Below are 24401 nucleotides of genomic sequence, written 5' to 3'. Positions count from 1 at the left end.
AATACTTTGGCCACCTCATGAGAAGAGAAGACTCCCTGGAAAAGACCCTGATGTTGGGAAAGATGGAGGGCACAAGGAGAAGGGGACGACAGAGGACGAGATGGCTGGATAGTGTTCTCGAAGCTGCAAACATGAGTTTGACTAAACTGTGGGAGGCAGTGGAAGACAGGAGTGCCTGGCATGCTCTGGTCCACAGGGTCACGAAGAGTCAGACACAACTAAACGGCTAAACAACAACAAGAACAACAACAAATCACTGACTTCCATTCGGAATCTGGGATACGGGTGGTAATGTTGCTAACGACTTTACAGACTTGCACTGCCTCCCCCCATTCTCGGCAAATGTCCAAATGCTGAGAATTACAGATCAAAACACTGCACCTTTGCAGCTTCGCAACCCCCCATGGATGGCAATGCTCCGTCTGCCGTGATAACCACAGTGATGGCAGCTTCCTATTCTTGATGCCTATCAGAACTACATTTGCCTCCATCCCAGTGTAGATAAAAATGAATGACTTTTTATTTAAAAATAAATAAAAATCCGATTTTTTAAAATTCAAATCGGGTTTCTAAAATTAAAATGCTTTTGGAGGAAAAATCTTTCTAAAGATTTTCTATTTAAATTACATTATTCTCGAAGATTATTTGGGGCAGTTTTTCTAACAAGAAGATATCACAGAAGCTTGTTTTTGCAGTTCTCAAAAGTGTGAATTTGTGTCTGCAGAGATAACATGCCTTTTCTTCACAGGAAAAATGTTATAAAATAAACATACAGAGTGGAGGAAAAACCTTAATCCCATTGTTCCTTTGCAAGTTTATATACACAGAATCTATTTTAGTTAAATAAATTGAGACCCTACCTGCCCGCAGACTGTCTCGCCAGAGTGGTGCATGCTCTGGTTATCTCCTGCTTGGACTACTGCAATGCGCTCTATGTGGGGCTACCATTGAAGGTGACTCGGGAAATGCAATTAATCCAGAATGCGGCAGCTAGACTGGTGACTGGGGGCGGACGCCGAGACCATACAACACCGGTCCTGAAAGACCTACACTGGCTCCCAATACGTTTCCGAGCACAATTCAAAGTGTTGGTGCTGGCCTTTAAAGCCCTAAGCGGCATCGGCCCAGTATACCTGAAGAAGCGTCTCTCCCCCCCCCATCATCCAGCCCGGACAACTAAGGTCCAGCTCTCAAGGGCCTTCTGGCGGTTCCCTCGCTGTAAGAAGTGAGGTTACAGGGAACCAGGCAGAGGGCCTTCTCAGTAGTGGTGCCTGCCCTGTGGAATGCCCTCCCAGCAGATGTCAAGGCAATAAACAACTATTTTGCTTTTAAAAGACAACTGAAGGCGGCCCTATTTAGGGAAGTTTTTAATGTCTGATGCTGCATTGTTTTTAATATTTGGTTGGAAGCCGCCCAGAGTGGCTGGGGAAAGCCAACCAGAAGGGCGGGGCATAAATAATAATAATAATAATAATAATCACTGCTCTAAATCAGCCTTCCCCAACATTGGCTCCTCTGGGTGTTGCTTGACCAAAACACCCATAACCCCCTACCACTGACCATGTTGGCTGTGAGTTGCACTTCAAGAAAATCTTGGAAAAGCCAAGGTTGGGGAAAGGTGTCTCCAGTCTCTTGTCTGGAGACTCCAAAGCTATAAACCTAACAATCAGGAAATCTTCTGCAAAGCCAATGAAGGGAGCTGGAGTTCTTTCCTCAAAACCTCCCCTACCTGTTTGACCAGATTCAACACTGCTGGAAAATGCCATAGGTGTGGGTAAGCAAAGCGCCTTCAAACCACTGTTTCAAACTCTTTCCTGCTTTTAGCCTTACAGCGCTGTAGTCCTTCTCCGATCCAGTTATGGATTATCAACCGTCTCACTTTATGGTGTCAAAATACAAGGGTGACCTTCTGAGAGCACCAATTCTTAAAGCGAGAAGCAAGAAGCACTTTGTGGTTTGAGCAAATCACTGGAACTCATTCCTGTTGCTCCACCTATAATAATACTGCAGTATTAGTTATGTAACACCTTACACAGAGCTGTTGTAAGAATGAGTAACATCAAGATAATGCAGTTTGAAGGGCAGAGCCGCCTATAATCAAATAATACAGTCATGAAGAGCAAAGACTTATTTAAGCGGAAGAGAAAAGAAAATCAGCAGAGGTCTTGGCAGAAGAACGAACAGTCTCAATGGAAAGCAGTATCTGTCTCTAGGCAGCAAACATTTTAATGACTTTTCAAAAGCTACCGTATTTTTCACTCTACAAGATGCACCAGACCACAAGACGCAACTAGTTTTTGGTGGAGGGAAACAAGAAAAAAAATATTCTGAATCTCAGAAGCCAGAACAGCAAGAGGGATCACTTTCACTGTGCAGTGAAAGCAGCAATCCCTCTTGCTGTTCTGGCTTCTGGGACAGCTGCACAGCCTACATTCGCTCCATAAGACGCACACACATTTCCCCTTACTTTTTAGGAGGGAAAAAGTGAGTTTTATAGAGCAAAAAATACGGTAAATGGACACGAAAGTCAGGGTACTTATTGACCGTAGCCGAAAGTGCCTTAAAAGTGACTGAAATTATTGGGATAATAACCGTCCCTTTCCATCCGACAATTCGTTATGATGCACCTACAACATCCCCGACTGAAAAAGTTGACAGTGAAATCTCCATGCCTAATTTTCTCACGAGGAAATAGTGACGATCGAGACAGAATTCCAGGCCTTGCTGACAAATTACAAACCAACAAATCAACAGTACCAGATGATATTCTCGCAAGAGTTCTTAAAAGAACTCAAATGTGAAGTTGCTCATTTTCTAACAAAAATATGTAATTCGCCCCTAAGACTGGCAAGGACCAAAAACCAGTGGCGGAACACCCACTTTTAGAAGTGGATCCCAGTGGATCCCAAGAAATTACAGGCATTATCTTGATGTTAGTTCCAGGAAAACTGGTGGAAAGCATTATTAAACATATAATCAGCAAGCATATAGAAAACGTCTTGCAGGAGAAGAAACATCATGGCTTACACAGAGTTAGGTCTTGTCCTTTCAGAGTACAGTGCTACCTCTGGTTGCGAATGGGATCCGTTCTGGAGGTCCGGCCGTATCCCGAAGTTTTCGCAACCGGAGGACCGCTTCTGCGCATGCACCAGCGGCAAAACACTTCTGGGTTTTCTGCTTTCGCAACCCAAAGTTTACGTTACCAGAGGGTAACGTAACCCGAGGTTCCACTGTACTTTGAGAGCATCAATAAGCACATCAATAGGGGTGATGCAGTAACTGGTTAAAGAATTGGAAGTCTCAAGAGTAGGGGAAAAAATGGCAGTTCTCTCAAAGGAGGGGTGTGAGAATTGGGGTTCCCAAGGGTCTGTATTGGGGCTAGTGCTTTTTAACTTGTTTTTAACTGATTGGCATTTGGGGGTTAGGAATGGGATGGCTTGGTTTGCTGACTGTTCTGGGTGGTTTAAACCAAAAAGGATCTCTCCAAACTGTGTGAATGGGCATTATAATCAGAAATGCAGTTCAATGTGAGAGAGTGCAAACTGATGTTCACTAGGGCAAATAACACATGACTTCACCTAGACACTTCCGGCATATGAAGTCGCCAGGGAAAAGTATCTTGGAGTCGTGGCAGATTGCTTAATGAAGATGTCGACCAAGTGAAGGGCAGCCGTGAAAAGATTCCAAGTTAGGGATCATTAGATTGAAAGTAAAACTGCCAATATTCACGGTGTGACTGCGCTGTGAATATTGTGTTCAGCTCTGGTTGCCACATCTCAAAATGGATGTTGTAAAAGCTGGAAAGCTTCAGAAAAGCGTAGCCCAAACGGGGGGTTGGAGCAACTATGAGGAAAGGTCATGGAATTTGGACTTAAGTGTGGGCTATGAGAGAAGTGTATAAAATTTTCCATGGTGTGGGGAAAATAGGGAGAAGGGAGTTTTTCTTCCTCTCATATAACAGTAGAACTTGGAATCATCTAAAGAAGGTGGAAAAGTCAGAATACAACAAAGGTGTATTTTTGCACAATCGCCTGTAGAGAGGGTGCTGTAGTAGAAGTAATAATAATAATAATTTATTAGTATTTATACCCCGCCCATCTGGCTGGGCTTCCCCAGCCACTCTGGGCGGCTTCCAACAAAATATTAAAATACTGCAATACATCAAACATTTGTAGCACTTAGGTCCTGCTTGTGGAATACTGGGATTCCTGTATATTTTTCACAGTATCTCCTCACAAACATGAAGGTTAGGGGTTAGAAATTCAAATACAACCACCAGCTTAAAAAAACAACCACCTGTGTGGAATGCCAGAAGAAAGACAAACATTCCTGGTCACTGTATAAACCTTGCTTTTTCAATTACACTGAGTAAAAGCGAGTTAATTCAAGGCTCAGTAGCTAACGGCTGCAAGTCTGGAACCTACTCCCATGTCTTTTAAATATATATATATATATTTTAATATCGCTAAAAGCCACTTCCAATTAACCACAAACATCCAGCCTCCAAAATATAGTACAAAATTGAATGCAAAGGGTTACCTAGCAACCAGGATACAGGGCCAACTAGGGCCTTTGGCTGTGGGATGGGGAGAAGGGGGCATCAAACTTCTGGGCCTGATAAGGATAATATCACCACGGAGCCTTTGATCCTCCGCATCTTGGCCATTCCTGAGAAGATATAAAAATGATCTAAATGTTGTCCAAGGTATTTGCTTTTCTGCAACTGTTAGCCTTCAACAGCGCCTTTGTTGACATAACATAGGTGCGCGCACACAGATGCCCAAATAGTTGGCCGGCTTGAAGCTAAAGCCAATTTGCTTTTAAATAAGTCAGTTTTGCCAGTAGCATGCATGCTTAAACTTTCTGAGACTGACTGCATGCTTTCAAGGATCCAAAATCTATGCATAGCCGAATTTGGTGATTCAGCCAAGACTAACAAGTTCACAAATAGGTACAGGTGCTTGCAAAGGGTATTTGTTAACATAGCAAATATATCAATAAACTCTCCTTTAATATCCAACAGAGGGTAATATCTCTCTCTCTCTATCTCTCTCTTGTTTTATTTATTTAGGGTTTTTGCTATTTGGGGTGCTGCCTTCCTTTCTATTGTAGTCACTTCCTTTTCCCAGAAAGCCAGGTATAGGAAAATCACAGAACCCGTCGTCTGATATGCAGTGCTACAGAATAAGTCATCAGTTGGCTATACTGTTAAGAGATTTTTTTAAAAAGATTAACTGCAGTGGGAAAGGAGGAGGTGATTTTAGTTGGGATCGTGGCTGGGAAGGGGCCTGGTGTGCTACAGGGCCAATGAAAATTGGGAAATCGACACATCTAGGTTTTAAAAAATTTAAACCTCCTGATGTGGCTACTAACCATGCAGCTAATGTAATAAGTAACTTGACCCCTACATCCTCAAGAATGAACGCACAAAAGCACCTTATATTAAACTACTGCTCTACCACCCAACCCAATATTGTCTACTCCTAGTTAGTGGCAGCTCTCCAAGGTATCGTTAAAGCTATGGTTTTCCCAGTAGTGATGCATGGAAGTGGGAGCTGGACCATAAAGAAGGCCGATCGCAGAAGAATGGATGCTTTTGAATTATGGTGCTGCAGGAGACTCTTGAGAGTCCCATGGACTGCAAGAAGATGAAACACATCCATTCTGAAGGAAATCAGCCCTGAGTGCTCACTGGAAGGACAGATCCTGAAGCTGAGGCTCCAATACTTTGGCCACCTCATGAGAAGAGAAGACTCCCTGGAAAAGATCCTGATGTTGGGAAAGATGGAGGGCACAATGAGAAGGGGATGACAGAGGACAAGATGGTGGGGCAGTGTTCTCGAAGCTATCAGCATGAGTCTGACCAAACTGCAGGAGGTAGTGGAAGACAGGAGTGCCTCGTGTGCTCTGGTCTAAACAACAACAACAACTGGACTAAACAACAACAATAACAACAACAACAATAACAACTCCAAGGTATCAGGGCCAACCCCATTGCCAGCTCAAGCCCTGAAGATGCAGAAGTCTCCTCCTCTTTGATTTTTCATATTCCCAAAGATGCTCACCTACTTTCCCAATCACTGCTTTGTAGCTTGAGCCCTCCCCAAGCAGTCTAGATATTTATAGCTTAATTAACAGTGTCCTGTTTCTTCGCTTCATTTTAGAACAGACTCGGTGGGTAAACGTCAGCTTGTCTATAGAAAAATCTGTTTTATTTTTCTGCTGCGAAAACACACAGGGTGGCCCATGCAAATAATAATAATAATCCCTTCCATCTGCTTTTTAAGAACGGCTAGTTGAAATTTGCTTTTACTGACTCCAAAATCAATGCTGTGTTAAGAGACATAAGCTCCCCATTTTCATGTACACTGTTTTCCCCCTCTGTGCTAGTTGGCCTTTTATTTTATTTTTAAATGGCTTTTTATACGTTCAGTATTTAAATTTTTTATGTACAATATAAAATAATAATCTGCTTGGAATTAAGAACTGCCTCATATGGCACAGAAGAAGATGGGATTCCTATACCTCCACTACGAAATGATCGTGTCTTTTCTGTAAAATTTAAAGAACATTTTGTCTGAAAATAAATTTACTCAAGAGGCCTCGAGCGAACACAACTCCCACGTACAAGATTGTTCAGATCCTTCAAAAAAACTCGAAACAAATTGCAGAAAATCTATGGCATAAATACAGGGACTAGTTTTTTCTGTAAAATGCGTAGCAGCCCAGAACAGGGTGCTTGGTATAAACTGTGCTCACTTATATGGTACAGTGGTACCTTGGTTCTCAAACTTAATCCCTTGCGGAAGTCCGTTCCAAAAGCAAAGCGTTCCAAAACCAAGGTGCACTTTCCCATAGAAAGTAATGCAAAACGGATTAATCCATTCCAGTCTTTTAAAAACAACCCCTAAAGCATGAATTTAACATGAATTTTGCTATCTAATGAGACCATGGATCCATAAAATGAAAGCAATAAACAATGTACTGCAGTCACACAATCCATCCATCAGTAGCTGAACTGGGTTCCACACATTCACAAAAACAAAACAAAAAGAGCCGCAAAAACAAAAAACACAAAATAAGTAACAAAAACAGACAGACCTCAGTATGACACTCAAAACGAAGCATGTTCAGCTTCTGAAAAAAGTTTGCAAACCGGTTTGCAGTGTTTGGGTTCCAGGTTGTTTGAGTACCAAGGCATTTGAGAACCAAGGTACCACTGTACTTGAATTCATACTGGATGCCATATGTAGCCTTGACCTGGGGTCAGATGCTGAGTCCTCAGAGGACAACCCAGACATCAAACATGTCAAAAATACGTCATGCGTGCTGAGGATCCGCTTGATGGGTCATCTGGGTCAATGCGTAAGATGCGTGCTTGTGAGTAAGCAATCCCTAGTATGCCTTCGCTGCCAGGAGGTGTAACTTAGGCAGTAAGAATATACAGTCGTACCTTGGATCCCGAATTCCTTGGAACTCGTACATTTTGGCTCCCAAATGCCGCAAACCCAACAGTGTTCCGGTTTGCGAACCTTCTTTTGGAAGCCAAACACCCAACGCAGCTTCTGCGGCTTCTGATTGGCTGCAGGAGCTTCCTGCAGCCAATCAGAAGCAGCACTTTGGTTTCCAAACATTTTGGAAGTCAAACCGACTTCCGGAATGGATTCCGTTCGACTTCCAAGGTACGACTGTATAAAGCAGGCTTTATTATGCCTGGGCCGGATCAGTCCCGTGGAGATCCCACCATGGACCAGATTGCGCGTGCATGTTTTTCAGCATCTTGTGTTTGCGCAGGTGTGATTTTCAGTGTCTGTGCATGCACAGATGCGATTTTCGGCGCTGCAGAAGCGAATCCCCGTGCTGTGCTGTGCCGGTTTCGCGCTGTGCACGAGCAGGAAACTCGGTTCAGGGGCGGCTCGTGGGCCAGTCAAACGACCTCCATGGGGCACTTCCAGCCCATGGGCCTTAGGTTCCTAACCCCTGGTAAAACGCCTCCCTCTTCAACAAAAACCAACAAATGAATAGAACCTATCCACGTGACACTGACACAAAACCTTGCGCATACACTATGTAGAAGAATGAAAGTTTACTTCTCCACCTCTCTTCTCCCCCAACTTTATACTGCCTATAACACTGGTGACTCACATCAAACATGAATGATCTGTAGAAAGAACTCTATGAACCTCTTTAACAAAAAATGAATTAAGCCTCCCTCTTGAATTTCCAGTTGCTAGAATCAACATTAGTCTTTCGCTCCATGGTGAAATATTAGATTGTTTCCTGATCACGTTTTGTTTTCTGTTTTTTAAAAAAATATTTTTTATTCGTTTTCAATTACAATAATGCAATAAAAGGCTCATTACAACAATGCCAAATTATACTACCATTAACAATACCAATCACTCAAAAACCAAACTATACAATTTAGGTGGTAGAATTGATGGTTTGGTGATTTACTCTATTTCTGCGTTCCAAAATCTTACAAATTTCCATTACACTTCCAGCCAGAATCACAAGCCCTTATACCACAGCTGCAATTTTAACGACTTCCATTCGCATTAACACCTTAAATGATTTATAATCCTAGAGGTGAAGTATTCAAACTCTCTCTTTGTTGTTCTTGTGTGTGGCAATTATTCTGTCCTTGCAAAATATTATGTCTATCTCTGGTCAGGTGTTGCTGTTCTCCATAATTCCTTGGGTCCTCCTTCCGATAATATCTGGGAACTAAAGTAATTCTCTATGCTTGTCTTTGGCTTTGTTGCTCCTATATTGCATATTGAATCCCACTCTCCTGGGCAAGTGTTTTGGTAAAAAGCTTTATCCTCTAGGACTCTAGAGGGCGCCACTGGAGCATTTGTTGTTTAGTCGTTTAGTCGTGTCCGACTCTTCGTGACCCCATGGACCAGAGCATGCCAGGCACTCCTGTCTTCCACTGCCTCCCGCAGTTTGGTCAAACTCATGCTGATAGCTTCGAGAACACTGTCCATCCATCTCGTCCTCTGTCGTCCCCTTCTCCTTGTGCCCTCCATCTTTCCCAACATCAGGGTCTTTTCCAGGGAGTCTTCTCTTCTCATGAAGTGGCCAAAGTATTGGAGCCTCAGCTTCAGGATCTGTCCTTCCAGTGAGCACTCAGGGCTGATTTCCTTCAGAATGGATAGGTTTGATCTTCTTGCAGTCCATGGGACTCCCAAGAGTCTCCTCCAGCACCATTATTCAAAAGCATCAATGCTTCGGCCATCAGCCTCCTTTATGGTCCAGCTCTCACTTCCATACATCACTACTGAGAAAACCAACTGGGAAAACTGGAGCATAACCTTGTGAATAAGCCAAAAGAAGATTTCTCTAGCCTACCAAGGTGTTAGCAGCCTGTGTTTCCATGCTGAATATGGAGAAAGGGAGCCAATTTTCCTCCTCTACAGTCAACATGAAAAAGTCTTCTACTAAGTGGATTAATGGCGGAGCAACAGAGCAATATTCTGCAAATCTGCTCCATTTCTGGGCCGGCTGCAGAGGAAAGGGCTTTGCTTCTAACATGGCTAATACAGATTTCATCTCTCTCTTTTGCCAACCTGCTTGTCTTCGTGGGATTTCCAGGTGCCTACGGCTGGCAGGTGAACCATGAGGCTGCCAGGATACTCCCTACACCTCCGAATTGTGCAAAACGAAATGGGAAACCACCATAAAATGAGATGCAAGGGTAGCAGCAGCTCATTACTTGTTGGTACAACTAATTATTCCAACCACTTGAGAGAGAGAGAGAGAGAGAGAGCCCAGCAGAGCAAACTTCCCCATAAATATACCTCAAGTCGAGGCAGGTGCCTTCATTTACATTTAAGAAACGCCCCAAACTCTGTGATCTACCAAGAGTTTGTGAACGGTGCCAATAGCTCAAATGTATGTGGGTTTTTTTAGGCATAACAGCAATCTTACTGTATCAGAATATCTAGTCTAGCATCAAGTTTCTCACAGTGGCCAGTCAGAGGATAGACAACTTTCCTTTGTATTCATGCTCCAACAACTAGTATAGTGGAACCTTGGTTCTCAAACCTAATCCGTTCCTGAAGTCCGTTCCAAAACCAAAGTGCACTTTCCCGTAGAAAGTAATGCAAAATGGATTAACACGTTCCAGACATTTAAAAACCACCCCTAAAACAGCAATTTAACATGAATTTTACTATCTAACGAGACCACTGATCCATAAAATGAAAGCAATAATCAATGCACTGTACTATAAAATAAATAAGACATTATTAAAATTAAATAAATTAAAATTCTTTTTTCCCCCTTACCTGCACTGATGATAGTCATTGTTTGGATGGGGGGCTTTTATCCATTTCCACAGCCACACAATCAATTATTCAATCAATCAGTAGCTGAACTGGGTTCCACACGGGCACAAAAACAAATTAACCGGAAAAACCCAAAAATCAAAAATGCAAAATAAATAGCAAAAAAAAAAGTGCCAAGCTTAATCTGTTCCAGAAGTCCGTTTGACTTCCGAAATGTTCAAAAACCAAGGCGCAGCTTATGATTGGTGCAAGTGCCCCGGGAACAATAGCTGACAGCCGCATCAAATGTTCAGCTTCCGAAAATCATTTGAAAACCGGAACACTTACTTCCGGGTTTTCAGTGTTTGGGAACCAAGCCATTTGAGTACCAAGGTACGACTGTATTCAGAAACATGTTCCATTTATGGCTAATAGCCGCTGGTCTTATTGGCAAAAAACGAGAAGTCAAGCTTACTGGGATATGTGGTCTCCAGAGGAGGAGTGTGCAGCCACTTTACTCTTCTTCAATCCTTTTTGTCCCTGTTCAGCACCCAGCTAAGCCAAGGTTTGGTTTAGCATGGCTTCAAAACTCAGGCTCAAGCTTCTCCAACCCAACTGCAAGCTTCAGCCAAAGACAAACCTTCGGTTGGTGATTTAAATCATGCAATAAAATGACTGCGATTTCGCTCAGTCCACACTCTGCTCTATGCCATATTCATAGAATTGCTCATTTTATCTGAGCTTTTATAATACTGGTTTCTTCCAAACGTCCTGAGGATATTCAATCATCCTGACTTCAACTTGTTTTAAACTAATCCTCCGATATATTTTTTTACAAATGACTCCTTTAGAAATTCAATGTTACCCTGTTGGACTTTCCAGGCAAGCTTCCACTTTCATTATGATTGAATTTGACAGTGTGGCCCCTGTTTCCAAACAGAGTGACAGTGGTTGCATCTTGCACTAGATTCTAGCATCACTCAGGTTTAAATCCTGGACTGGCTGCATGGCTTACAGCAGATCGTATACATATTTACTCCCTTTATTCAAGTGGAATTACTTCCAGTTAAGTATGCAGTAGCTAGCAGAGTTTGGGTCTCCAGCTGTTGTTGGACTACAACTCCCATCATCCAGGAACAGTGGTCAAGGATGATAGGAGCTATAGTCCAAAAACATCTGGAGACCCAAGTTTGGGAAACCCTGGAGCATTCTATTTAGTCCCCTTGACTTTATTTTTTAAGCGAAGGGAGTAGATTAAGTCAGACTACTATAGAATTCAGAAAACTGGTCTCAGACATTCAAATAATCTATACAATCAACATGTGCGTAGTCTTGGAAGTAACAATAAACCGCTCCAGTATATTTACAAAAGGCAAATCAAAAGTACTTAAAAGGTAATGAGAGTCTAAGACACCACCTATAATAAACACAATCAATAGTCATAATTTATGTCTGTGAAAGTACTTCTATAATCATGCATTCGATGGAACACTTGTTGCCTGAGAAAACTCACACAAGGAAGATGCTACAGTTTATTTTTTTCTATTTGCCCACATGAATACTGCTGTGCTATCTGAACAGATCTGATTATCTTCATAAATCAGACAGACTAGAGCCAACATTTGTGCATAAGGTGGTACCTCGGGTTACATATGCTTCAGGTTACATACGCTTCAGGTTACAGACTCCACTAACCCAGAAATAGTGCTTCAGCTTAAGAACTTTGCTTCAGGATGAGAACAGAAATTGTGCTCCGACGGCGCGGCGGCAGCAGGAGGCCCCATTAGCTAAAGTGGTGCTTCAGGTTAAGAACAGTTTCAGGTAAAGTATGGACCTCTGGAACAAATTAAGTACTTAATCCGAGGTAAAGGTAAAGGTACCCCTGCCCGTACGGGCCAGTCGTGTCCGACTCTGGGCTCTAGAGGCTGTGAGCCGGCGCCGTCCGAAGACACCTCCGGGTCACATGGCCAGCGTGACAAAGCTGCTCTGGTGAGCCAGCACCAGCGCAGCACATGGAAACACCGTTTACCTTCCCGCTATAAAGCGGTCCCTATTTATCTACTTGCACTTAGGGGTGCTTTCGAACTGCTATGTGGGCAGGAGCTGGGACCAAACGACGGGAGCTCATCCCGCCACAGGGATTCGAACCGCCGACCATACAATTGGCAAGTCCTAGGCGCTGAGGTTTTACCCACAGTGCCACCCGCGTCCCTGTTAACCCGAGATACCACTGTATAAATCTCCTCTCAAGCCAATACTCTATAGAGGCAGAATATAACTTCGTGATTGTTGTTATGTAGCAACAAGCTTGGTGTAAAAAGTAAAAAATAAAACACGTATACAGTATTTCTGAAGGAAGTATGCAAACAGAAGCACTATATTTAAAAGTAACAACCCTTAAGAATTTATTTATTTTTAAATCTATGGGCTTCAGAGTCAAGCGTTATCTATTTAGCCTCTAAGTTTAATTGTCTAATCTACAGACTGGGGGCAGGAAATATGGCTATGATGTGACAAGCTGTAGAAAACTGATTTCCACTGCACAAGTACTACTTCTACTCATTTCCACAAATAAAACTTTGAAGGAAGTGGAGAGATTAACAGCATAAGGGTGAGGACCAATTTTCTTTAAAAAACAAAACAAAACAAAACCCTGCCACCCAAATACATTGGTTTCTGCACTGCAAAACATACAGCTTAACGCTAAAGTCTTTTGTACCACAATGATTCTGGTATTTCAGGCACATTCAGACAGTTGCGCAGCTAGGTGCAGCATTTTTATAGGACAGGGTTTGAGTTGTATTACTTCAAACGACGCAGTTACACACAACAACGCAAAAAGCATCAGAAAACAAGACTCATGATGCCTCTGATATGCCTGTACAGTGGTGCCCCGCAAGACGAATGCCTCGCAAGACGAAAAACTCGCTAGACGAAAGGGTTTTCCGTTTTTCGAGGTGCTTCGCAAGACGAATTTCCCTATGGGCTTGCTTCGCAAGACGAAAACGTCTTGCGAGTTTGCTTCCTTTTTCGTAAAACCGTTAATACCCAGGGAATCCGCGCTCCGCAAGACGAAAAAATCGCAAGACGAAGCGACTAGCGGAACAAATTATTTTCGTCTTGCGAGGCACCACTGTAAATTATTCAGTCATGTTCTAGAAGCACACAAGGCAGTAACAGAATAGTCCCTAGCAGCAGCAAGTTGCAGAACGTACCCATTTTTTAAAAAGATTTCTGGAAAGCTGTGCTTCTTGAGTAGGAGGGTAGAATTAAATATTAGCTCTCGGGGTCACCAATGCAAACTGTTATCTCCTAGGTTAATAACCTACACCCTGTAGTTGGGGTTAAGTATTAAATGAAAGGTTTTGGAATTATGTATTTTTCACACAGAGTGGCAGGGAAACTGCCATGCGGGCAAGACTGCTATGTATTCCATGTGTGCCGTTGGAGAATCAGTATAATACAGTGGTACCTCGGGTTAAGAACTTACTTCTTTCCGGAGGTCCGTTCTTAACCTGAAACTGTTCTTAACCTGAGGTACCACTTTAGCTAATGGGGCCTCCCGCTGCCGCTGCACAATTTCTGTTCACATCCCGAAGCAAAGTTCTTAACCCGAGGTACTATTTCTGGGTTAGCGGAGTCTGTGACCTGAAGCGTCTGTAACCCGAGGTACCAGTGTACAGTGGACGTTTGGTTGCGAACGTGATCTGTGTGGGATGCACGTTCGCAACCCACAGCGGCACATCTGCGCACGCACGGGTTGCGATTCAGCGCTTCTGCGCACGCACAAAGTGCAATTTAGTGCTTCTGTGCATACGCGACAGCCGAAACCCGGAAGTAACCCATTCCGGTACTTGTGGGTTTCGGTGGGTGCGTAACCCGAAAAAACACAACCTGAAGCGGCTGTAACCCGAGGTATGACTGTATATGTAAACTCAACTGTCATGAAGAAGAATATTTATACATGCATACATACATACATACCTTGCTTATCTGGCTGGGTTTCCCCAGCCACTCTGGTGGCTCCCAACCGAATATTAAAAACACAATAAAACATGAAACATTAAAAACTTCCCTAAACAGGGCTGCCTTCAGATGTCTTCTAAAAGTCAGGTAGTTCTTTATTTCCTTGACATCTGATGGAAGGGCGTTCCACAGGGTGGGTGCCACCACCGAGAAGGCCGTCTGCCTGGTTCCCTGTAACTTCACATCTCACAGGGAGGGAACCGTCAGAAGGCCCTCGGAGCTGGACCTCAGTGTCTCGGCTGAACGATGGTGGTGGAGACGCTCTTTCAGGTATACTGGGCCAAGGCCATTTAGGGCTTTCAAGGTCAGCACCAACTTTGAACTGTGCTCGGAAATGTGCTGGGAGCCAATATATAGGTCTTTCAGGACTGGTGTTATATGGTCTCAGTGGCCACTCCCAGTCACCAGTCTGGCTGCCACATTCTGGATTAGTTGAGTTTCAAAGGTAGCCCCACGTAGAGCACATTGCAGTAGTCCAAGTGGGAGATAACCAGAGATGCACCACTCTGGCGAGACAAAAACTTGATCAAAATGAGCAGTTTAAGAACACAGAAGGATGATCTATTCTCCCTGTGCTCCTGGATTTATCAGAAAGAGAAAACCCTGTTTTCCAAACTATTGCCATTGGAAACAGATGCAGCAGGGTATAACATCTAGCCACTGGTGTATCTCTTAACCAGTCATAGCAAAGCAAGGTAATAAAGCCTTCATTGTCCAGAGGTGCAGAGAAGACCAGAGATAAGTTATCTCCTGTAATGAAATCTCCTCTATTCACCGGCCTATCTGAGGCTCCTTGAATTCTCAACTCTTCTGCAGAATCTGCTAACCAGGGTTTGACACATCTGTGTGATTTAAGGCGATGTCCAAAATATTGATCAAGTGTTCTGAGACCATGTCCACATACAGTCGCACATTGGATCCCAAACGCCTTGCAAGTAGAACATTTTGGCTCCCGAATGCAGCAAACCCGGAAGTAAGTGTTCCGGTTTCCGAACATTATTTGGAACCCAAACGTCAGACGGGCCCCCTGCTTGGAGCTTCCTGCAGCCAATCAGAAGCTGCGCTTTGGTTTCGGAACATTTTGGAAGTTGAACGGACTATGTAGATTTCCATTGGTACAAAATGCATTGTGTTGCTGAGTCTTCCTTTATCATCAACTGCCTCTTTATCTTTGTTCAACTGCACTCCCCCCTCCTTCCCTAGTTCTTTGCTAATCCCCCCTAAAAATCATATACTGCTTTGTAGCTTTTACTGAATCTGTTTATTGATCAGTGTTAGAAATTCAGATATATAAGCTAATCCACCAAATGGTAACTTAAACCTAGGTTCCAGCTGCCACAACTGAATGTCTAGGCACTGCCTTTAATAAATAATAATAATAATAATAATAATAATAATAATAATAATAATACTTTTCATTTCTATATTGCTTTATATTTTAAAGAAAAAAACTCAAAAGTGGTTTGCAGCACATTTAAACAATCCAGAATAAACCAAACTCAAGCTTCAAGGAAAATATTTCAGATCCTTCTCTAAGTGACGTTTTGCTTTCCCCGTGTTTATTCACCAACTTAATTTATAGAGCTGCCCCACAGCAAAAGTGCTCCGGGAAGCCAGTGTGGTGTAGTGGTTAGAGCAGAGGTAGGCAACCTAAGGCAGGATGCGGCCCAATCGCCTTCTCAATCCAGCCTGCGGACAGTCCGGGAATCAGTGTGTTTTTACATGAGTAGAATGTGCTGCTTTATTTAAAATGCATCTCTGGGTTATTTGCAGGGCATAGAAATTTGTTCTTTTTTTTTTTCTTTCAAAATATAGTCCGGGGGCCCCGCATGGTCTGAGGGATGGTGGACCGGCCCACGGCTGAAAAAGGTTGCTGACCCCTGGGTTGGAGTGTCGAACTAGGACCTGAGAGATCAGGGTTCAAATCCCCACTCAGCCGTGAAACTGAGGGTGACGTTTCTCCAGTCGCAGTCTTTTAACCTACCTCGCAGGGTTTTTCTAGGTATTAACTGAGGAGTGGGATGAACCATGTACTCCTTGGAGAAAAAGGCAGGATATAAATGCAGTAAGTAAGCTCTTCTGCTGAAGAAAGATGGAGGGGCTGCAAGGATTAAGGCTTTCTGGGAGATGATCTATAATGAAATGAAAAAGGTATTTAAATATACCTTCTTGAAGAAACCAGAGGCCTTTCTCCTGGGCATGAATGGCAGATGAAGTTGATGGAATACATGGAACTGACGGAAATGACTGGCAGAATCTGGGACCAGGGAGAAGAGTCGGTAGAAGAAGATTGGAGGAAATTTAAAGATTATTTACAGAAACATTGTAAAATCAAAGAATGTTAGAAGGATGCTGGAATGCAGCTATGTGGTTTTAGTAGTAATGCTATAAAGGATTAAGTAAAAGTGGATTGTTAACAGGTCAGAATGTAAAGCTATAATATATTAAGATAAATTATTAAGATAAAAACAAGGTGGAAAGGATTTGCTGAAATAACTAATGGAACTAGAATACAAAAAAGGGAGGTGTGAGGAGGTCAAGGAAACAAGCAAATGAAAATATTTTTGTATTATGTATTTTTTCTGTTTTTTTCTTTCTCTTTTTCTATTTCTGTAAACCTTTTTGAAACCCCAATAAATATTTTTTTAAAAAAATGAAGAAAGATGGAGGGGCCGGCCAGAGGGAGAGATCAGTCGGTGAGCTGGCATCCAGAGATCTCCACGTGGTCAGAATTGGACCTGCACCAGTCACAAAACACGCCTGGCAAATTTCCATCACTGCTACTTTTTAGGAGACGTCTCACCCTGTGTGTTTCTTTGCATATTAGGTTATGCCACACACAGGACTGGTCACTATCTTTCAGAAAAACTACAATATTCCCCTGTAGCTTCAGAAGAAATAACTGTGTTACTTCAGAAACCTACTGGTTTATGACTACCGGAGGGATCAACGTCCTATTTCATCCGATTGCCGTAACTGGGCTGAAAAGGCCGTAAACGCATTCCCGCAAGCAGAAATTGTTTTAAGGGAATGAAATTAAAGATAATGGGGATACAAAATACTGCCTAGCTACTTCTAGGCAAACACAGTGTACAGCCAAATGAAAAGCAATTTACTCGTCGTACTCATCTCATTTAACGCTTACTCTAGCCTTAAGATACTAAAATCTATTAATTCATACACTGTGGCTTCGCACAGTAACTATCCTGTGAAACTGCTCTGTGAAGCCATTGTACAGCCAAAGAACAAGTACCAAAAGAGCCTGAGAGTTTGTCAAGATGTCGGTCTTTCCCCCTGGACAGCTCTGCGCCACAACACAAAAACTGGTGTATCTGTGTATTTGTGCAATACTATAGGGTTCATTTAGAACTTCGCCAGCACGCAAAGCCTGGAACAAAATGAGCTCTCAATCTTATTTTCCATTGTTTTAAATCCCATATGTTGGTTCGTTCCATTTGCATCCTAGATCCTACTTTTCCCGCTGAGAATTCAAGGCAGCCTCACAACATCCCTGTGAAGTAGGACAGGCCAAGAGATCTAGTGAGCGTGGCCTCTCCAGTTGTGGCCTCATCCACTATCTACAGCACATAAAACTTCCTTCAATTACGGTTATTGTGGCTAACAGATGTGAAGCGAACTGCAGGAAAGTGACATGTGACCTTAGACAACATGTCTTGGGACATAAAATTTGCTTCTAATAGGCAAATCAAGGGAAATTTATGGCTCGAAATATGTTAAATTCTGCGTAGATTCTCTTCTGTGCCCAAACATGCTTCAAATCTATCCATGCTCATGATATGAAACCGTTTACTGTTGGAGCTGCCAGAACCAGTTGACTGAACGTTTTTTGGAACTACAGTGGTACCTCGCAAGACGAAATTAATTCGTTCTGCAAGTTTTTTTGTTCTGCGAGTTTTTTCATCTTGCGAAGCACGGATTCCCTGGGTATTAACGGTTTTAAGAAAAAGGAAACAAACTCGCAAGACGTTTTCGTCTTGCGAAGCAAGCCCATAGGGAAATTCGTCTTGCGAAGCAACTCAAAAAACGAAAAACTCTTTCGTCTTGCGAGTTTTTCGTCTTACGAGGCATTCGTCTTGCGAGGTACCACTGTACTAGTTCAGCAGAATTTGCAAAGGTGATACACTTATGGTATCACAATTCAGGGCAGACATGCTTTTACTGTACTTTAATTTGCGTGTGATCAAGTTACACTGAGCCAGATTATGCAGATGCAATGCTTCTGCTATCCCTGTTTTGGATCACTTCTCTCTCTTTGCATTCATGCGATTAACCAATTAACTTAAAACAGGAATACACCTTAAGAGGAGAATGACAAAACAGAACGTCTGTATAAAATGAATACTGTAGTTTTTAACAGCACAATCCTAGGCAGGTCTCCTGAAATGCAAATTCAAGTGCAATGAGAGTTGCTCCCAGGTCAAGAATGTGTTATCACAGGACTGCAACCTCTGATAAGAAATAACATTCATGTAAAAGAGGAAACAGATGATCAGAATAAAGTTATTTACTATCCCACACAAAGGCAAATCTTAAGTCCTGTAACTAAAGGTTACCCACAGTCTAGCTCGCATGAACAGGCTGTAACAAAGAATAAAACAGCTCCGTACAAGTAATGGAAGTTACAGCTATATATTGCTAAACTTAATGGAAAAATAAGTACCTATTTCACCACTTAGAATGTACTCCTATTGCAAATTTATGCAATTGCCTCCTTTTGAAAAACATTGCAATAAACTCATTTATGTAGCTTAAAAAATCACAAATTAATCTGAGAGATGAAACAATCTAAAAAAAGTGCTTCCTGAAACTTTCTATTTGTTTTAACTGTTCAGGCCAAAGAGTAGCATTTTGTTGGGATATTGAAGAATGCTAACAGAAAATAATTCAAGGATGCACTACGTAGTACTGTACATTTAACAAAGAACTGTTGGTTACAGTGACAAACTTCTACATTCCTCTTAGAATTTAGGTTACTGATCAATTAACCGTTTACAAATCAAGATCTGAATACTGACCCTAGCATTATAAAAGAAAAGCACTGCTGAGCACTGCAAACATTGCTTGAGTTATTGAAGCCTTCCAGGCATCTCAACCACCAATTTAACAACGAAGGAAAAAACCTAAAACAGGAGAAATCTTGTATCAGGTCCACACATTCATTTACTAGGCAAAGCTTGAAGACACAAAAATCTCACCATCCAGAATATATTTAACAAAATTACCCTTCAAGCAACATGTTGCTGTCCGATTATGAGGAAAATATGCCGTGTTTAACTTTTATCTTCTGGAATTTACTGCAGCAGGAAAATCAGACCCGACCATTATAAGTATTTGCCCAGGTCCTCAAAAATAAGAGAGTAACTTCATAGACTTAGTACATGAAGAGAAGAATTCTTCTTTCCAGAGACTGAGTAATGTTGCAACACTCCTCTACGCAATAAGGGCGTGTCGAGATTGGTGCTCTTGTCTCATAGAAACGTCCTTTTTGTCCCACAGAATTCGTCAGGTGTGTATGCACACATGCAATTCCTCTGCCAGTAAGTTCAGGCTGAGCTTTTTTCAGTTCCAGCATCACCACAATACTTAATGTTGATCATTACACTTCCCCATTTGAGAGCACGCTGAATTTAAAGGGCTAATAACATAGTTTATTATGTTTTCCTCCTGCCCTTTGAACAAGGATCCCAGGGTGGCACATATAAGTCCGTCCCTTATCCCCGCAAGACAGGCTGAGAGATGATAACCAGACCAACATCACTCAAGAGAACTTCATAGATAGAAAGTCCCAACTAAAGAAGAGTGCATAACCAAGATGATGGACTAGGCCGAAATGGCAAAGATGACCGTGAGGATCAGGCACCAAGAGGACAAGAAATTCAGTCAAGAGCGGGAAAAGTTTACAGAATATCTTAAGGACCGCTGTGTATGCCGTACTTAAAAACGTTAGGAGGATTGTTATAGTACTTGTAATATGACTTAAGGCAAAAAAGGAGATAATATGAATTGGAAAAATGTACTTAGATGCAAACAAATTGGGGGAAATTGGAAACCGGGGGTGGGGTGGGGGTAGAAGTCAGAGATCTAAGTAATCCCAGAAGTGTAGAAATTGAAAATTATGTGAATGTATAAGAATATTGTTTTAAAAATGAAAATAAAATATTAAAAAAATAGAACTTCATAGATATGCAGATATTTGACCCGAGTGTTAGAAAAGCTAGGAGCCTAATGGTTTCTGGGACCTGGGTTGTAGGTGCCAAAACTGAATGTCTAGTCGCCACCGAGGGCAGGAGAATTGGCAACACTTTTTATTTATTATTTTAATAAGCAGGAACTACTATGCAATTCACATAAGTGACACATTGTTAATACAACTTTTTTTTCAGAAATTGTTAATACATGTTTAATTTGGTGTTTACAATAAAAATATTGGGACCATCCTTGAGTTTTCAAAACACTCTTTATTGTTAAACTCCTTAATATATTGTTTATCTTAACTTGGAAGCTTCAAAGCACATACCGTACATTTCAGTAATTCTTGAGTGTCAGCCAAGCGCAAAAACGGCACCCAGACTTTTGGAGGCGCTCGCAAATGGAGAATCTTTAGGTGCAAAATGATAATTTCGAACCCTGTTTGACCCAAAGTCTTCCCAAATTCCAGCGCTTCACCAACTAACACAACACAGATAGATGGTAGATTTGTATGGTAGTATAGTTCCACGAGGATCACCAAGCAGGTGAACGTGAACTTTGCTAACAGAAATTAGCAAAGGAAACAGAGTAGTTCTGTATTTTTCCTAAGAATATAACTCTTGTGTTTTATTCCGTTTTTGTATGTGTTGGAAGCTGCCCAGACTGGCGGGGGCAACCCAGCCCGATGGGTGGGGTACAAATAATAAAATTATTCTTACTGCTATTATTACTGCAAGCAACGTAGCCCAGCAAACGCAGCCCAGCAACCTGCGGTTCAAGTGCTTCATCCAACCCCTTTCCCCTTCAAACTTCATCCAAATCAAGTACAATCCAACCGGTTAGCTCAGGTGGTTTAAGAGCGCAAGGCTGAGAACGCCAAGGTCATGGGTTCGAACCCCTGTACGGGCCTCCTGTATTGCAGGGGGTTGAGATAGATGACCCTCAGGTCCCTTCAGGGGAAACCCAGCCAGATGGGCAGGGTATAAGTAATAAATTATTATTATCAGTGCTTTTTTTAAAAAAAAAATATTTAGGGGTATACTCTCCTTTTTCTACTCATATTGAAATACTGCTCCTCAATGAGGCCAAACTTAGATTCACAAAATGTTCAGGGCCCCTGCTTTTTTCCTAAAAAATGTTTAGGGGTACTCTCATTTTGACACAAGGAAATCACCATTTTATAGTTCAAATCGGGGAAAACAAATACAGCCAACGGAGAAAAGTACAAAGATTCACAAAATGTTTAGGGGTATGCGTCCCCCTGAGCCCCCCCAGAAAAAAAGAACTGATGATAATGATTAACTTTACCATTCTACACATGGGGCTGGGGGGGGGGGGAATATTGATTCAAAAAGTTCCTATTAGGTAGATTCACATTAAAATCCTACGCCCTTTTAAAATGTGGGGGTTTTGGGGGGGTTATTGGGTTGTTGTTATTTTTATTATGTATTTTGTGGTTTTGTACAGCATATACTCGGCACTGTACCTCCCAGGACTGCCCGCAAAGCACATATACCGAGAGAGGCCTTCTATGGGGAGCATATCTCAATATGGGGAGCATATTTCCATTTTCAGGGTCGTGGGTTCGAGTCTCACATCGGCCAGAAGAACCCTGCCTTTGCAAGGGGTTGGGCTAGATGGCCCGCGAGGTCCCTTCGTGTGACACTCGACTCACCTTGCAGGAAGCGGCATCCCAGGACCTGCCCGCGGCTTCCTGAGCCACATTCACACGTGCACGCGCGACACGCGCACCCACACCTCGCGTGAATTTGCTTTGCTGCAGAGCAGCCCGCGGCTGCCAACCCCCCCCCCCCGGGTCCTGCCAATTCCCCCCACCCCCCACCCGGCCCCGGGAATCCCCCTCCCTCGCCCCCGGGGTTTCCAGACTCGCCTCCCTTCAACCTACCAGGGCTGGGGATGAAGCAACACGCCGCCGCCGCCGCCGCTCGCGCCTCCCGGGTCCACCTTCCAGCGCCCAGCCAGACGTTCCATCCGCCCCGCCAGCGGCGGAAGGCAGCTCGCGACGCCCCGGCAAGCGCGCGCCTCTACACCTTCCTCTTCCACCAACGCGCTACATTCACGCTCCCGGGGGTGGGCGGGGGAGGAGAGAGAACCAGGAAGTGAGCAGCGCAGAGGCCACGCCCTCTCCCCATCCGCTTCCTCCTCTTGCCAGAGAGGCCACGCCCTCCCCCATCCGATTCCTCCTCTTGCCAGAGGCCACGCCTTCTCCCCATCCGATTCCTCCTCTTGCCAGAGAGGCCACGCCCTCCCCCAGTCTCCGATTCCTCCTCTTCCCAAGAGAGGCCACGCCCTCCCCCCATCCGCGTCCTCCTCTTGCCAGAGTGGCGGCGTCCCTTCGCTGCCCGGCGTTGTGCGTTGGTCCAACGTTCCGGGCTGCTCCGAGCGCCGCCCCTTTTTTAGTTCCCGCCCGTCGCCCGGAGATCCCAGGGCGGTTCACCACAGGGGAAAAAGACACAAAATACGGAATAAATGCAAAAGCCAGCGAGAAACTCTCGCACAACCCAGGAACACATTGAAAAGGCCGTAAAACGTTTAATACCCTGTTGGAAGCCGCCCAGAGTGGCTGGGGAGGCCCAGTCAGATGGGCGGGGTATAAGTATTTTTTTTAAGTATTATTATTATTATTATTATTACTTAGCCCAAGTTCTGGTTACAAAGAAACGTTTTGTTGCTTCATTGTTATTTCTAAATTGGTATACCGCCCTTCGCCAGAAGAGCCCAGGGCAGTTCACCATAGAAAAATAACAATGGCAATACAAAATACATAATAAAAATATAAACAAATAATAATAGTAGTAATAATCCAATAATAATAATAAACCAATCATCATCCAATAATAAACCGCACAAAACAAAAATAAACCAATAATAATAATGAACCAATAATAAACTGCACAAATACATTTAAAAGGTCACAGAATGCTTAATCAGCTAAATGCCTAGGAGACAAAAAGGCATTTATTATTATTTGTTAAATTGATCACCCAAGAATCCCAGGGCAGTTCAGCACAATAAAATAATGACAACACAAAATGTTCTGCTTTTTGAATGCTTTTCAGAAGCCGAACGTCTGATGCGGCTGTCAGCTATTTTTTCCCGGGCGCCTGCGCCAATCGGAAGTCACGCCTTGGTTTTTGAACGTTTTGGAAGTCAAACAAATTTCCAGAATGGATTAAGTTCAAGAACCAAGGTACCACTGTATTTGGCGGTTTTGTTTTTGCTATTTATTTTGCGTTTTTGAGGCTTTTTTGGTTAATTTGCTTTTGTGACTGTGTGGAACCCAGTTCAGCTGTTGATTGATAGATTGTGTGACTGCGGAAATGGATTAAAAAACCCCATCCAAACAAAGACCATCAACAGTGCAGGTAAGAATTTTTTTTTATCATCTACAATACTGTCTTATTTATTTTATGGTACAGTACATTGATTGTTGCTTTCATTTTATGGATCAATGGTCTCATTAGATAGTAAACTTCATGTTAAATTGCTGTTTTAGGGGTTTTTTTAAAAGTCTGGAACTAATTAAGCTGTTTTGAATTCCTTTCTATGGGAAAGTGCACCTTGGTTTTGGAACGTTTGGTATTGGAATGGACATCTGGAATGGATTAAGTCTGAGAACCAAGGTACCACTGTATTGCTGAGGGAAGGCTGAGGTTTCTTGCCTTTGCCCTGAATCCATTCCCTTGGCTGGCATAGGATTTTTCGAGAACTGAAAATTGGGCATTAAACTCGCAGCGTTTCTCAAACGTGGGTCCCCAGCCATTGTTAAGACTACAACTCCCATCATCCCTAGCGAGCAGGACCAACGCTGAGGGATGATGGGAGTTGTAGTTCGACAACAGCTGAGACGCTGTAGCCACTGTGAGGCCATGC

At 42.9% G+C, this 24401-nt stretch overlaps 1 protein-coding gene across 6 annotated transcripts in view; it reads right to left on the bottom strand.

Moving 5' to 3' along the window:
- Window positions 1-22687, bottom strand: part of ZDHHC3 (zDHHC palmitoyltransferase 3) — a 53053-nt gene extending 30366 nt beyond the window's left edge. The window contains exon 1 of one of the 6 annotated variants that reach the window (XR_014556846.1): window positions 22414-22611. The gene's annotated coding sequence lies outside the window, so the exon portion shown is untranslated. Of the gene's footprint in view, window positions 1-4539; window positions 4678-19540; window positions 19765-22413 lie in introns of those variants that run through there. The other 5 variants (XM_083706059.1, XM_083706057.1, XM_083706060.1 and 2 more) reach the window with 5 other exon arrangements.
- Window positions 22688-24401: the final 1714 nt, after the last annotated feature.

This window comes from Podarcis gaigeae, assembly GCF_964106915.1.
Source record: "Podarcis gaigeae genome assembly, chromosome: 12".
Taxonomy (NCBI): Eukaryota; Metazoa; Chordata; class Lepidosauria; order Squamata; family Lacertidae; genus Podarcis; species Podarcis gaigeae.
The sequence above is the reverse complement of the archived record's forward strand: the minus strand, read 5'-3'. Positions and strand labels throughout refer to the sequence as shown.